The 13,968-nt window shown below is 44.0% G+C and overlaps 1 protein-coding gene across 1 annotated transcript in view; it reads left to right on the top strand.

Annotated features, from left to right (window-relative positions):
* The first annotated feature begins 2,247 nt into the window (after positions 1–2,247).
* Positions 2,248–13,968, top strand: part of LOC131925667 (MHC class I-like protein MILL2) — an 87,549-nt gene continuing 75,828 nt past the window's right edge. Inside the window, exon 1 of the mRNA XM_059281033.1 lies at positions 2,248–2,329. The gene's annotated coding sequence lies outside the window, so the exon portion shown is untranslated. The remainder of the gene's footprint in view (positions 2,330–13,968) is intronic.

The following is a 13,968-nucleotide window of genomic DNA, read 5'->3' as shown; positions in this document are numbered from 1 at the left end:
TCGGGAGAGACTCGAGCCCAGTGCCCAAGTAGCAACAAGATATCAGCAGACCCGTAACGCCACAGTCACATGACAGCATATAGATTTATAGAAATGGGTTAATTTTTGGTTCTGAGCTTAGCCTTTAACGGCTTAGCTATTTCTCCAGCCCATCCAGTCAAACAGAGAGAAGAAGGATGCTACGAGCATGGGGCATCAAGCTCATAATGGGGAAACCTACAGAAACAACCAAACCAAACTAGTGGGAACCTGTGAAATTTAGACCAATGCCTGTGGAGCCTCCATAGGACTGGACTAGGACCTCTGCATAAGTGAGACAGCTGTGTAGCTTGATCTACTTAAGGGGCCCCTGGCAGTAGGATCAGGATCCATCCCTGGTGCATGAGCCAGCTGTTTGGAGCCTATTATCTTTGGTGGGACACCTTGAACAGACTTGATGCAGGGGCAGGGGCTTGGACAGGCCTCTACTGAATGTACCAGGCTCTGCTGACTCCCCATGGGCGGCCTTACCTTCTTGTAGGAAGGAATGAGGGTTGGGTTGGTGGGGGAGGGCTAGAGGGGCAGGAGAAGGGGAGAGGGGGAGTCTGTGATTGGTAAGCAAAATGAATAAAAAATTTTCTTAATTAGAAAAAGAAATGGTTTAATTTAAGATAAAGGAGTGAGCTAACAAGAAGCTGAAGCCATAGGCCATACAGTTTGTAATTAGTATAAGCCTCTGAATAATTATTTTATAGGTGGCTGTGGGACCTTGGGTGGGAGAGATTCTTCTGGACTGCTGGGCAAGGAAGGACCGGAGAAAGTCCAGCTACACTGATCTGCTGTCAATTCTCCTGTCCTGCTGAACCTTGTCAGCCTCCTCTGAAGTTATAAGGTTCTATTTTGTTCTTGAGTTTGCATATGAGCAGATACCAATCTCCAAGGCACAATCTCCAAAGCAGGGGGTAGTACATTCAGGACTTCTTCAAGAAGATACAGAAACAATTTCCCCAGAAAAGACATGTATGAATCATTACAGCACTAGCCCACCAAGAGTGTAACACACAGAGATTCCAATCAAAAGGGCCTCAGGTCAACTCTCAGTCACAGTGTGTGGCTCAGCTTTGCTAGAGCTTTGTCAAGCAGCTAAGCTGACTTCACAACTTTCTCTGTTCCCCTAGGAGATGGGTGTGCCAGGGAAGTAAAACAAATGACACATAAATACATAATAAATAAATAAATAAATTCATTTATTAAAAACATTCTGGGATTAAAGGTGTGCAGCACCACCCTTACTCCCTGAGTTTCTAAACTAGTGAGAAATTATATGAACTACCTAGTGTCTCTTCTGTGTGTGTGTGTGTGTGTGTGTGTGTGTGTGTGTGTGCATGTGTATAAAATATTTTTTTACTTTATTTTTCTGCTTTAAAAATACTTAAGTTCTGACTGGGCAGGATCTGCTCAGCAGCAGTGGGTGGTGAGCTCAGTCCCAGGGGCTAAGCCCAATCCAGACAGCAGCATAGCTAAACCCAAAGGTCATTCATGGGAATTTTTGTTCATTCTCAGTAAGTTATTAACAAGAAGCTTACATCATTTGTTTTTTGTGGTTGCAGAAGGGGAATTCCAAGCAGGAATTTCCTGATTGCTGAGTGGGTATGTGTATGTATTTACATTTGAGTGGTCTATGGAATCTTGATATGGGGAGTGGATAATGAAAAAAGCTTCCTGGCTGATGAGGGGTTTATATGTATTCCAGACTCCTGATTAAAACATCAAGAAGAGCGTGAGGTGGTGGCACACGCCTTTAGTCCCTACATTCGGGAGACAGAGCCAGGCAGATCTCTGTGAGTTTGAGGCCAGCCTGGTCTACAGAGTGAGATCCAGGACAGGTCCCAAAGCTACAAAGAGAAACCCTATCTCCAAAAAAAAAAAAAACCAGTCAAGAAGGAAAAACCTTCCTGCTTATTGCAGAGATGCAGTGGGGATAGCTGTAAAGGAAAGCTTTAATGCTTTCAGGGAGAGGAAGTAGAATCAGGGCTGCCTGACCCCACAGCATTCTCACTGTATCAGCAACTCTCACATTCCACTGAGCCCCACACCAGCTGTTCTCCCATCAACCAGCTGTTCACCTGCTGTCAGATCTACTCCACCCTCTGTGACACACTTCAGTTCTCGTCATCCTGGGCTGGGTGGACCTAGAAGAGAAGCATGTCTGGCCTTGAATCTGCAGAGAACTCAGATGATTCATAAAGGCAGATGGAGATGATGTTGTCCTTGGAACCCAGAGCCCTAGTCCTAGTTCAGCTGTCACTAAAGTACCTGCTCCTGGAGGAGTTGTTGGGCACCTGTGCAGGTGAGTGATGGGCAGGGAGAGGGACCTCCTATGTCCCTGTGCTGTGGGGTGTAGCATGAGGGAATTTGGGGCGTGTAAATATGTGTCTATGTGTCTGTGTGGTATGTGAATGTGTGTGTGTGTCTCAGTGTGTATGTGTCTGTGTGTCTGTGTGTGTGTGTGTATCTGTATGGTATGTGTGTCAGTGTCTGTGTGCTATGTGTATGTTTCTGTGTGTGTGTTTATGTGTTTCTGTGTGTCTGTGTGGTATGTGAGTGTGTGTGTCTGTGCCTGTGTGTGTCTGTGTAAGTGTGTGTGTGTCTGTGTGGTATATGAATGTGTGTGTCTGTGTGTTTGCCTATGTGTGTCTGTATATGTGTTTTTGTGTTTCTGTGCATGTTTCTGTGTGAGTGTGTGTCTGTGTTGTCTATGTCTTTCTCTGTGTGTGTTTCTGTGTGTTTGTATCTGTGTTCTATGTGTTGTGTGTGTGTCTGTGTCTGTGTGTGACTGTGTTTGTGTGTCTGTGTGTTGTGTGTATCTGCATGGTGTGTGAGTTTCTGTGTGTGTGTCTCTGTGGTGTATTAGTGTGTGTGTGCCTATGTGTGTCTGTGTAATGTGTGTTTGTGTGTTTCTGTGCATGTGTTTCTGTGTGTGTGTCTGTGTTATCTATGTCTTTCTCTGTGTGTGTTTCTGTGTGTTGTGTGTGTGTCTGTGTGTTGTGTGTGTCTGCATGGTGTGTGAGTTTATCTGTGTGTGTGTCTGTGTGGTGTGTTAGTGTGTGTATGTCTCTGTGTGTGCCTATGTGTATCTGTGTAGTGTGTGTTTGTGTGTTTCTGTGCATGTGTTTCTGTGTGAGTGTGTGTCCTTGTATGTCTGTCTGTGTATTTCTGTGTGTGTTGCCTGTGTGTTTCTGTGTGTGTTTGTATCTGTATTTCTGTGTTGTATGTGTGTCCATGTGCTGAACGTGTGTCTGTGTGTGTGTGTTTATGTATCTGTGTGTCTGTATAGTATGTTTGTGTCTGTGTCTCTGTGTGTATGTGTCTTTGTGTATATCTGTGTGTGACTGACTGTCTGTGTGTCTCTGTGTGTGCAAATGTGTGTTATCTAGTTGAGTCCCTGGAAAGACGAACATCTGGAGATGCATTGGAGGAACTTTCATGTCTAAAGGACACTGACTTTGGGAGGAAGTGTCCTTGGCTGTCCTAGCATAGTGTATAATCACAGACTCCCGGGGACTTGGTGGGGGCAGGATGGCCAATGGTTTCCCAGAGCTGGAAAACTCCGCCCCCAAGAAACAATATAAGCTCTGTATCCTGTCCAGTTTGTCACTGCTTTTCACCCTAGGCAAACACTCTCCTGGATTTTTCCCTCCCAATAAATCTATTGAGTGAGGTCTGTTGTAATGTCTCTTTTGCTGGAGCAGAGCAGAGCCTTAAACCCCTCCCCTGCTGGAGCAGAGTTCTTACACTTGCATTAAGGAAACCATTCCCAGAGCGAGGGCTGTTAACACTTTGCTGGGGAAACCCTGGTCAGACTCTGAGCCAAGCTCAGGGATCTGTGGGATTTCAAGTCCTGAACTTGGTTAGGGGCAGGGTGTATTTCTTTGGCTCTGGTCTCAGGGACAGGGTGTTCTTTCACTGGCTCTTTTTACCCTACAATGATAATCACAGCCCAGGGAGGTGTCAGGTCCCCAGAAACTTCAACCTTGACTCCTTCAAGGGACTTATTCCAGTCTCAGACATGCCTTGCTAAGTCTGGTCCTGGACAAGGATACAGAACCCAAATTCTCTTTTACCTTTCATGAAAGCCAGATATTTTAAAATAAACTTTGATATTATGTACGTTAAAGTCAGTTTTTTGTGATTGTTAATCACAGACCTTAGAAATTCTAATATCATATATATTATCCCTAAGTCTTTTCATAATTTTTATATATCTTAAACAACATACTCAGACTTTTTTAAACTCATGAAAGTTTTAGTTATTCATTTTTTTAAACCTATCCATTTTATTTATTACAAATTCATATTTATTAAAAGAATATTTACAGTTTTAGAATTTTAATTCATTAAAGTAATTTTATCTTTTATCCTAATGGACCTTTAAAAACTCATTTGATTGTTAATTTGAGGTAATAGAGGTCAAATATAACTTTAAAATCTTTTAAATGATTGCATTTAGATATATAAATATATTTCATATTTAAAGGCACAGATATAAGTAATTCTAATCTAAAGCAACTGTCAGCTGGGAAAATTGTGTCCTTCAGGAGGAGCAATCACCTCTTCACACATGAAGACCCAGCAGAATGACCTCAGCAGCTCTTCCATGGCAACAGCTGTAATTGTCCTTTGATTTTTTTTTATGTTTTTTGTTGTTGAACTCAAAGACATAGCTCTCTTTGTTGGTACTGTTAACCCCACAGATGTGAGGAGAAAGACCATTGACCCAAAATCATCATGGCCACATTAATAAAGCAAACTTTTCTATTCGTGTAATAGACTGTCTCTCCCTAAAGGCAGGGTTCAAGAGATCAATCAGCCTTGGACATGGGTAACACAAAGGTTTTTATAGTTCAGGAATAGGGGATTTCCAAATGGGGGGGTGGCAGGCAAATGAGGGGGCTACAGAAGCAGAACATAAGCGTAACAAGTTGATCATAACAACCTCCTAAAACAAAGACATGGTTGTAAGGTAATCATAACAAGGTAAACATAAAAAGGAAGTCAAAACAAGGTGGCCATAACAAGGTATTCACAACAAGGTGGCTATAACAAGGTGGTCATAACAAGGTGTTCATAAAAGGTGGTCATAATAAGGTGTTCACAACAAGGTGGCTGTAACAAGGTGGCTATAACAAGGTTGTCATAACAAGGTAGCCATAACAAGGTGGTCATAACAAGGTGGCTATAACAAGGTGTTCACAACAAGGTGATCATGAAAAGAAGGTCATAACAAGGTGATCACAACCTTTTGAAAAAGAAAAACATGGTTTCTGTTTCCTGGAACAGGCAGTATGGAACAATTTATTTAAGGTTACAGGTGAGGCATAGCCCAATCCTTAAGAAACAGATTTAATCACAAACAGGAATGAACCTATTTTGTCTTTACTATAAGATGGCTTCTAAGCCTAAGATGGAAGCAGGCTGATTAAAAAGTATGTTTGTGTATGTATTATGTAGAAAATGATCAAAAACAAAACATTAAAATCACAACATAAACATACCTTCAGTTTCAGGAATCTGAGCCCATGGTTACTTGAAAGAACAGAGGTTTTTAAGGATGAAGGCTAGAGTAGGGTGTGAGGTCCATAGGAAACTCCATTTCCCCAAATTCTGGTGGTTGGACAAAGTTTCCTCAAGAACTTCTGAAGCCAGTTCCCCTCTACCAAAAAGACCCATTTCTCTATCACTTGCAGAAGGGACAAATGGCTCTCTGGGGTGCCCATTAGCATACCAAAGTGCATACTGGCCTCAAATGCCTGCTACACATTTCAGAGATAATGCTAATATCTTAGGCTCTTCTCAGCTACTCCCCTGCCCTCAACTCCTCCAGCTCATGGGCTTCCCTCCTCCCAGCTACTCATTCTCCTTAGGACCCTACGGTTTTGGCTGTGCTCCCTCTTCCTCACTCTGTGTCTTCAGCTCTCTGTCTCCCTCATCACCCTCCCTCTGCTTTCCAATACTCTCCCTGTCTCAATGCACCCCCATCCCTGCTCTGATTCTGCTTTTCTCATAGCCAGGTTCAGTCAGATGACCATGTTCAGCCTGCTACTTTCTCTTTCTGCTCTGGATGTTTCTCTCTCATGTCTGCAATAAAACCTTCCCCTTAACCGTATCATGGAGCAGTATGTTGACAGTTTACACATCTGGTGCCAAAACACACAATGGCTTTTGAACCCCTTTCCAAGGAGCCCAGTCTCTCTTAACTGAACCAAACTGTTGACTGGACTCCCCTGAGGTATGGATCATTGGTTTTGCTGGCTTCTGCCACCCACCATGTTTGCCTACAGAGTCCACCTCTTCAACTCCTTCTTCCTTCTGCTTGCCCTCTCCTGGGACATGGTAAGTGTCACCCCACAGTTTCCTGCTCTGACTCTGTTGGCTCCTGGACTACGACTACTCCTCCCTCTGACTCTGACTCTGTAAAACTCACACTGGTGAGCCAGGCAACTTCTCTCACCCTGTTGGGTCTCCATCGCTTGGAAATGATGCCCATCAGTTGTGATTTGGGACACTTCTCTTGGACAAGTCTCAGTCCACTTGGAGGACACCCTGGATTGAAATTCTTGTCACTGGGACACTAACTCTTCTCTCTCCCACCCTTGCTCTCCCTCCCTGCATGCTCCCAGTTTTCTCCTGTAGCTAATTAGAATCCTCCCTCTGGCTAAGTTCCTGTTTGTGACCTTTTCCTCTCCTTCTCTAATCTCCTCCTCCTTGGACTCAGAGATTTCATTATGTTTTACTGAAAATGATGTAGTCTCAATACAGCTCAATCAATGGCTAAAGATGGCGTGCTTGATTTCCAAATTCTTACAGACTGCAACAATTTCTGCCACTGCACAAATGATCCCCAAATCTCTTATCTCTAAACTTCCTCTGCTCTCCACTCTCAAGAATGTCTTATCTCTGGGCCTTCTTCGCTTTCCTTGCTCCTCTCTCTCTCTCTCTCTCTCTCTCTCTCTCTCTCTCTCTCTCTCTCTCTCCCTCCTCCCTCATTCTCCCTCTCTCCCCCTTTCTCTCTCTCTCGCTGATGGGTAAACTCAGTTTTACAGAGATTCAAATATCTTTGAATATTTTGAAAATATATTTTTTAAAATTGCTTCATGCTGTTTTACTCCATGAAAAAGATGGGTCTGGAAGTAGGTTATGACCCTCCTTCTACAGACCTGAGGATGCCTGTTTAAAAGCTTCCTCTAACATCTCTGTCTTGAGTCAAGTGGGCACCTGAGTGTGCCAGGGAGAAGTAGAGCAAAGTGGAACAGCCCAGGAAAAAGCCCTGTGTGCTTTAAAACAGCTGAAATGTAAGCTGTTCCCAGTAGGGATCAGCTTATCACTTCTGCTTATCTCCTCTTCTTGGTTTTATTTCACTATCTAAACACTCCCTTCTCATATCCCTAAAATTTTTGCTAAAGTATGAACTTTATGTCAAGATTTGTAAGACTATTGTGTGAACTCCTTTTATCTCAAGATTTTAAAGTCATCAGATGTGCTTTTAAAATCTGTAAAATCTGTAACAAAAAGTCAGCTTAAAACTTGTAACCAAAATCTTTACATAGGTGTGGTAGCTTGAATGAGAATGGCCCCATAGGCTCATAGATTTGAACGCTTGGTCACCAGGGAATGGCTCTATTTGAAAGGATTAGGAGGTGTTGGAGGAAGTGTGTCACTGGGGGATGGGCTTTGAAGTTTCAAAAGCTCAAGCCATGTCCATTGACTCTCCCTCTTCCTCCTGTCTATGGATCTGGACATAGAACTCTCAACTTCTCCAGCACCATGTCTGCCTGGTTTATACCATGCTTCTCGCCATGATGACAATGGACTAAATCTCTGTGATTGTGAGCAAGTCACAATCAAATGCTCCCTTTTATGAGAATTATAGTGATCATGGTGTCTCTTTACAGTGATAGAACACTGACTATGTCAATAAGGAATCTTAATTTGCTTCCATATGTTTGTATGTTAATGTGGATTCAACTTTTGTTTAATGGGTGGCAGTCAAAGATTTAATGCTGTCCTGTATAACAACCAAAAACTGATGGCTTCTGATTCCAATAAAGCCCTCAAAGTCACTGTGGAGAAGTCTAGGGTACTAGGTAGCAGGTAAGTCTCTGTCATTTTAATTGATACAGAAGTCATTTAGATTCTACTTCCTGCCCAAAATTATTCTTCTCAGATCTCTGATGCTGCTAATTGCTAACTGAAGCTTTATCAGTCTAACAAAAGCAAGCAGTCAGCTCCTCTCCAAAACCTACAGCTGCCTGGTCAGTCCATTTCATATGTAAAAATCAGGCTTTGCTTTTTTCTAGAGCTACCAGGTCTCCTGCTGAGAAAGGAAGACTCACGCACAGATTTGCCTTGCTGAGGGGCTTCACATTGAAAGAGATAAACTCACAAAACAGGTTTCAATGTAGAACCAAACACAAACTATCATGCTACTATTAGTAACTAAATGCTTATCTTTTATTACCTTTATTTAAAAGCTCAATTTCAATGACTGCTGTCAGTAATCAACCCCTATGCCTCATGGTGAATGGTTGGATGGAAAGTTTACATAAATTGTTAGAGTCTAAGGAAGTGATTTAAAAATATGTGAAAAATGAGACTTAAAGATGATACATGACGTAAAGACTTCAAAAGCTGATCAATGGAGTCTTATAAGTTATTAGTTAGCCATGCTGAAGCACTGGCTACCAGGTTCAATATTTTAAATTTCTTTTGGTTGCTTTCTAAATATAGAATTAAAAGTGCTTCTCATTGTGGTGAAAACATCTCTGCTTACAGACACATATTAACTGATTTTTCTACACTGCAGATTTCATGCTGATTGTAGACAGCAGTCATGCTGATGCTTCTGAAACTTTTATCTCTTTTCTTTTGTAAACTTTAAAGAACTCATGTAACTTCAGGGAGTCAGAACTTGGACCACCTGTCACAGGTCAAAGGGACTCAGATACATACTCTTGTCAGTCAACAGTCTAAGCTCTCCTGCCTACTGCCTCTCCCTGAGGCAGGCTCTCACCCTCCCCTGATGTTGTGATTCCTTCCACCTCCCAACTACCAGGACCAGAGCCCTGGAAGTTTCAAGTGTACAGCCAAGATAAAGATTTTCCCTAAGTTGCTGAACTTACCCTTCTGTCCCTAGTCTGTCCCAGCAGATGTCACCTCAGCTGACAGACAACATCCAGTAAGCAACTGTGGATGGCAAATTGCTTCAAAACAGCCTTCAACATGTCAGCTTCAGGTGGTACCACAAAACCAGTGAGCTCTGGACTTGCTGAAAGCCCCTGTAGACCAGATAACTGAATTCTTCTGACATAATTTCCTCAGATCTCCAACCATCTTGTGGGCAAGAGAACAGACCACAAGATACAACAAAATCCACTTCGAGAGTTTTATTAAGGGGCGGGGCGGGGGGGGGGGACAGGTAGGAAAGACGGGCAAGTGAGCAAGCCTGCCAGAGAGAAAATGTGCGGAAAAGGGTGGGGAATGGGTGGAGTCTGCTTTTAAGGATCATCTCGATCATGCAGCATGCATATAGGAGCTTATGTAACCATACCACACATGCGCATAGATTATGTGGCCATGATGCGCATGGATTATGTAGGACATAAGGCCCTGGAGTGACTGATTTTGCAAGAATGCTAGCAGCACATGGTCAGTCGTGGGACTCTGGAAGCGGCTAAGAGGCTGTCGGAATGATGACATTCCACCCTTTTTGTTGCTATAAAAAGTGAGGGGTTAGGGTTGGCAGGTGGATGGGAATGGGGTTACCAGGTCTCTCGAAACTGCTTCCAGCTGATGTGGTGGCCATTAGTTATTGGGGGTGGGGGAGGGCTTAGCCAGTCATCCTGAGGTAGCTGGTTGTCTTTGCGGCTGTTTGAGCTCTGTGGAATCATCCTCCGGTGCCACTTGGATCTGTCTGACAGTTTGGACCGGACAAGATGCTGGTGAGGCAGAAGATGAAGTTTAGAAAAATTTTTCTTAGATTCTGGTACTTGGAGGGGAAGGAAAGATGGGTGAGGGGGCATCCCTGAGGGGTTCCAGGTTGAGGGAAGTGGGTCCTGGGACCATGGAAAGATTAAGTGATACTTATCTGGAGTGAATCTGACCTGTCCAGGTGGGTCCAAGCCAACTCCATGGAGCTTAGAAGAACTTTTAAGTTTACAAAAGAGAGAAATTTTAGACATATTAAGAAGCAAGCAAAGGGAATTTAAAATCCAGAGCTTGTAGTTATGATATTATAGTGTTTAGTACTTTGCTATCACAATTTTATTAGTTAGTGTTAAAGTTACAGAGTCATATAGCAAGAGAGAAAGAGGAATCAGACACCAGGCAGCCACATGGTCTTCAACTGCAACAGGAGCCACAGACATTGAATCAGGCCCTGGCTGCTGTAGGGTCACAGACACACACATACCCTCAGCAGCAGTCCAGGCCCAGACAACACCAGGGCCCTGGGTAGCAGCAGAAGACACCCAGAGCACCATGGCTTCATGGTACCCAGGACCTCAGACACCAGAAGGCCATTTTACATCCGTCTTTCTGACTCTCACTCATTCTCTTCACTCCTTTTCTCTTTCATGCTCTAACAAAACACTCCTCTTGGCTTCTCACACTCACACAGCAACACAATACAGTCTGAGCTCAATTCCTCAAGGCACAGCTGACTGTGAAAGCCATCAACTTGTTAATTGTGTCATCTTTCTCTTCCTCTCTCAGGAACCCATACTCTGCACTATGACCTCATGGCCTTGTCTCAGGAGGGGTCAAGGAAGTTCGAATTCAGGGCCCAGGGATACATTGACGATGTGCTCTTCCTGCACCATGATGGCTACAGGAGAAGAGCAGAACCCTGGGGGCCTAGGATCAAGAGACAAGGAGGAGCTGAGATCTGGACAAGAGAGACTGAGGACATGCAGGAGAAGGAGGAGCAACTCAGGAGGATGCTGACTGAGGTCATGACCCAGAAGGGCCAGCGTGGAGGTGAGTAGGCAGAGACAGAAGCACAGAATTCAACTCTGGTCTCTAAAGTCAGGGTTGGGGGCTGGACACAGCTAGGATGATTGAATAAACCAGTGATACTTCTGTGAGGGATGCAGGACCTGAATCCTGAGAGGTCACAGGATGTGCCCAACTCACCTTAAGACAGAAATAAGGTCCTTAAAAATAAGGTGACAAGTCTCTGCCTGGTATGGCCAGGCATTCACACCCTTCAGGCAACTTTTGGCTGTGAAACCCAAGGAAACAACACTGGAGGCTTCTGGCGCTTGGGCTATGACGGGCAAGACTTCCTCACCTTTGACCAGAAGAGCCAAATGTGGAAAGTGTCCATGCCTTCAGCACACTCATCCAAGACCTTCTGGGAGAGACATGTCCCCAGTGTGGATCAAATTAAGACTTTTCTGAATGACATATGTCCTGACCGTCTCCAGAGACATTTGATTTATTTGGAGAACCAGTTGATGGATACAGGTATGACTATTGGTGGGTGGGTCCATTCACTGAGTCTGATTGCAACTTACCACAGTGCTTATGAGGTACTGGATTCTCACTAAATTAGACAAGCATCACATAGTCTAAGGTGACACTCAGATGGAGTGTGAGTAATCTCCTCCAGAGCCTCTGTTGTGCACCTTAAGTGGGGAAGCTTAGGTGTCTCTGACATGAGTGCATAGTTATAAGTCCCCAAATGTCAGTAATCTTAGATTTCATCAGATTGCCCCACATTCTGGGATGCTCACTTTGATGAACTGAGACAACTGGGTGTGTGGAGTCCTGTCCCTTAGATGGGATCATCATGATGGGGAGTTGAGATAGGAGACTTCTGCACCTGGAGCTGGTTCACAACCTATTCTCTGTCATGGGTCAAAGTCATTCTGCTCTTGTTCTTCTCTTGATTAAAGACGGTCAAGTTCAGTGCTTCTTCTTCAATTTAAATGTGTCAAAAACACAGGGCAGTAGGGGGACTTTGGGTCCTTGTGCTCACTGAAAAGCATCAGGGAATGTAGAAATGTTGAACACAAAGGGTTGTCTCTTCAAAGGGAAAGATGTTTTCCACCCAGAAATCTGGGAGTAGAGAGATGTGGGTAAGAGACTTCTGACGTTTGAACAATCTGTACAATACAGGCTCCCCAAGACCCTTATCCTAATCTGGTTTGACTCATCCAATCTACAACACTATCCTCATTTGGACCTTCATCATGAACTTGTTTCTTTTTTCAGTTAATCTGTAGATTTTTCAGTTAATCTATAGAATCTATTTTAATGGACAATGTCACTGGTACTTTACAAGACTTTTGATATAGTCATGTATTAAGCTTCATTGTGCACACAGGATCTTTTTTTCCAATTGTACTGAACTTAAAAATACCTAAAACAAACTACCCGGGATCAGACTCTCAAAGTTTGAACAAACACTGGCTACTGCTCAGTGTTCAACCAGACTTCCTTCTTGCCTATTGTGGATCCACACTCTCTGCTGGGCATCATGTACACAGAGACCCTACAGAGTGTCCACAGAAACCAGTGTGGTGAGAGGGTAGTCAGGATGAAGAAATCACTTATCATCCAGGGATCTTCAAGGGGAAAAACTCAGAACCTTAGGCAAACAACCAGTTCCCTGTCCTAAGGAAGGTTGGTATCTCACTGTGCCTTACAGCATGCAGAACAGGCTTTCTTTTCTTCTGTGGAATAAGGAGCTACAGTCCACTGAGGTCAGGTGTCCAGTCCCTGTAGAACAGGGAAGCTCTTTGTCCCATCAGTGTCTACAAAGTCTTCTGCATCACAGGTCGGATCAGCTGGCCTCTGACAGCGAGATCTTCATATCATTTCAAGTTCTCCAGGTAGGTGGGGGCTGACACCCATAGATTGTCAGGGCCAATGGAGCTGTGTGTGAATCTCATACACTCATCTGTCTCCCAGGGAAAGAAGGCTGGAGAAAATATCCACAGGATGACACTATATAATAACTGGTTGTTCCTGCCCTCAGGTTCTCACCAGGAAAGGCCTTTGGGGTCCTCAGCCTCACTGAGCTCTGCCTTGTCTTTCAGCAGCTGTGCAGGAGATGACTGTGACCCACCACAGTTCTGCAGTGGGGTGGCACACTCTGACATGCTTTGTTTCTAACCTGTGTCTTTGCCATTCCCACCCCCAAGTTGGAGCTTGGCAGATGGCTCAGTGGGTAAGAGTTCTGGTTGATGTTGCAGAGGACCCAGGGTAAATTCCCAGTATCCATGAGGGGGCTTAATATCATTTGTCACTCCAGTTCTAGGGGATACAATACCATTGGCTGACTTTTGTAAGCACTAGGTTACACATGGTACATGTACATTCTTGCAGGCAAAACATTCATATACATACAATAAAGTAAATAATTCTAAAATATTTAAAAGATCAAGTTTAATTTTTTATTTGGTTTTGTCTTTTTTAGAAAACAGAGTCTCATAATTCACCTACCACCTGCCTCTACCTTTTCTAGTGTTATGATAATGCACCTGTCTGGGATCTGAAGTGTGAGGTTTAAAGCTTTGAATAAATCTTATAACAGAAAATAGAGGTTGTCCTGGGACATTTGTGGAGGAAGAAAGACTGGTCATCAGTTTTTGGCCAACTGCAGGAACAAAGAATCATGGCCACAGTCAGCTGACTGTACTTAGAGAGTCCCTCACCTGTCCCCTAGAGACTGCGGAGCTGGCTTTGTCATAGAGAAGAGGCACAGCCCACCACGGTCTGATCTGTGGCCCCTCTAAACACTGAGCCTCTGTCCTCTCAGTGCCTGTTGTTCATCTGTGACCTGTGCTGGAAAGAGGGACTGCTGGCCCATGACAGCAGGGACAACATATCTTGTCATCATCAGCATGTAAAGAAGGGATGGATCCTCAAGAGCATCAAGGGCCAGTGGAGCTGAGCCCCAGCCTCCCACAGTCCTATAACCACTGG

Source organism: Peromyscus eremicus, chromosome 1 (assembly GCF_949786415.1).
Source record: "Peromyscus eremicus chromosome 1, PerEre_H2_v1, whole genome shotgun sequence".
NCBI classification, from domain to species: domain Eukaryota; kingdom Metazoa; phylum Chordata; class Mammalia; order Rodentia; family Cricetidae; genus Peromyscus; species Peromyscus eremicus.
The sequence above is the reverse complement of the archived record's forward strand: the minus strand, read 5'-3'. Positions and strand labels throughout refer to the sequence as shown.